This window comes from Anneissia japonica, unplaced genomic scaffold, assembly GCF_011630105.1.
Source record: "Anneissia japonica isolate Jap-2015-1 unplaced genomic scaffold, ASM1163010v1 scaffold32248_len650992_cov182, whole genome shotgun sequence".
NCBI classification, from domain to species: Eukaryota; Metazoa; Echinodermata; class Crinoidea; order Comatulida; family Comatulidae; genus Anneissia; species Anneissia japonica.
The window spans coordinates 596,707-599,664 of record NW_022699059.1 but is presented as its reverse complement, the minus strand read 5'-3'; positions in this window follow the sequence as shown (position 1 = coordinate 599,664).

The window sequence follows — 2,958 nt, the reverse complement described above, 5'->3', positions numbered from 1 at the left end:
TTATAGCAAATTAGGTTTGCTTATTATTTATCTATTTGTTATATATATATATAATTATATATATGCCAATATCATACAAACAAATGAGTCAGTAATATATAATACAATTACAATGTACGGTGAGAGCAGCTTAGCTCAGTCGGCTAATCTGGTGGTAGCCACTGTGTGTGCTGAACCGTGGAGATCTCTAGGTCCCCGGTTCAATTCCCATCGCTGCCTCTCCTTGTGTTTCAGCTAAAGGCCGAAATACAATTTACATAGCGCACCGTCTTTCGGATGTTTAAGCCGCTGGTCCCGTGTGCATTTATGGCCCATGTGCACGTTAAAGAACGCAGTACACTCTTCGGAAAAGAGTAGGGGATTGTCTCTCGGTGTACTGTCCAATCACCACCAGAAGGACCCCACTGGAAACAAGTCTTCTTCTAGACTTTCGTGGGCTATCCTTGGTGTTTATACTGAATAAATCCAATCCAATCCAATCCTAGGCCTATATACAATTTATTCATATTTTAAGTATGGTGCGCAGGTATATGTTCCTACTGCCGTGCGTACGTAAACCTGTGTCGCGCACATCTGGTTAAAATCACAGTGTTGCCATATTATCATGAATCAAGTGTGGCGGTCTTCACAACACTTATTAGTACACCCATCATACCCAATAATGATCAATCCTATTAATAGATTAGTGTCGTATAGTAATGTCATATATGGGTGTAAAATGGTAATAATATTCTAATCTGAAACTAAACATTGTGAAATTAATTTGAAGACAAACTAGGTCGCCTTGGGTACATGAATACGACACATTGGATGACATTTGCTCGTCACTGAAACTTCAGCCTTCACGCAGATATTGCAGAGAAATTAACACGTTTGTGGAATATCAGCTTTTGTATCAAAAGTTATCCTACAATTGCTTAACAAAAACTACAAAATTGAAAGCTATAGTCGAAAGCTAATGGGTAATTATACATACATGAGTGATGATTTGAACAATATTTTCCGAGATCCAATCATATTCGTTGAAGTTAATACGGTTGGGATTCACCCTCCTTTCAAAGCTAAATTAGTACGGAATTAGAGGGAAGGCCTTGGAGTGGCTTACAAGTTACCTATCAGATAGGGTCCAACTTGTGCGTCACGATGCAGCCTCATCAGATACTTGTAACATTTCTTACGGAGTACCACAGGGCTCCTTGATCGGTCCTTTTCTTCTTATTTATTCATTTAATGATTTTTGTAATTCATCAAGTGTTCTATCATTTGTTAAATTTGCAGACGACTCTAATTTATTTTTTTCTGATCGCAATCCCTCCTCTTTAATTATTACTCTTAATCATGAGTTAACTCACGTCACTGGTTGGATAAGCGCAAATCGTCTTACTTCTTGAAATATCCAAAAAAACACAATTTATGTTATTCAGCAAATCTTTAAAAAAGACTTCTTAGTAATAGGCCTATTTTCTTTACCCCTTTTTGTAAACAAATCGAAATACGCATGCGCAAACCCGTAACTAACGTATGTCGAGCACGTAATATCCTGAATTTTACGTACTCTGCAACGAAAGATGAAGACATTATGACGTCATCCGTTAACGTCGTGCGGCAAAAATCACAGTACTAACCCTGTATAGCCACTTTGTTTATAATACACCCTTTCATTTTGGAGTTTGGTGCTGTTAAGTTAATTAATTAATTAGGTTTTTTTTCCTAAAGACCTGGATTGGAACCTCGATTACAGTGATTTGTTTTTATCATTGCCAGATAAAAAAAAAAAAAACCCCAATTTATTGTCTGAAACTTTCTTTGACAAAAAACCCTTTGTATACACATATCTTCATGATGTGCCTATATATGGTCATGATGTGATGCCATCATGACCATATTTAGGCATGTCACGTTTTTTTGTCAAGTACAATTCGATAGCTTACAGTGCTTTATATTAAATCGAATAAAACACACATTGTATATAGGCTGAAGTGTACGTATTAATGTAATTCTCATTATTAATTCATATACTATACCTTACTAGCAACTAATCAGTATAAAACATGTTTTATGCATTTCAAATTGTATACATAAACATTATAGAACACTTTGTATGTAAACAAAGGAACTTTTTCTTTTAAAGAAGTTATTGAACCTATAGATGAAAATTATGTACCGGTACGTAAACAATAACTGTTTTGTAAATTCTTAGAACACTTTCAATTCTCCTTACGATTTTATACACAACGAAAACACACTTAAAACGTATTAAAATGACAATAGATCGCTCTTAAATTTTTCTTTATGATATTTTGGTTTTGAAAATCCAAGTCCATCACTTAATTAAATTCCATATTTGAATTTCAGTCAGTAAATTACATATGTATTATCACGTTAAGAAACACATTATTTTAACTTGCATTCTTTAATATTTTATAGAAGTTTTATTTTGAAATTGTTATTGTTGTATAGCGATTTATTCATGTACCAACACATAATGTGATAAAAATAACAAAAAGCTGAATATGATTACCAGATAATAGTAGGAGGTCGATCAATCAAACGCATCTTATCTATTCTTTAATTATATGGATTTTAAATATGAGATGTTCATGACATGGGGTGCCTTAAAACCATACAGTCTATACTTACATTCCCTAGCACCTTCCTCGATCGTGAAAGACCCGATTATATCTTTTTATGGTAACATTCTTAAATTAATTTACTAAAATAAAACAAGCCACACCATATTTTATTTTTGTTTAAAATCGATGCAGACGCCTCATATAAATATGTATCTCTTCCACCGTCAATTACAAGTGATATACTCGCATATATAGAGAGTGTAAAATCAATTACCTCTAATTATGGGATTTGAGTTTTACGACATAGTGGCCCACTAGGTTAAAGGGTCTGCGTATTAAACAGGAGGGTCGAGTTAGAATCCCATTGGGCGATTAAATATATATA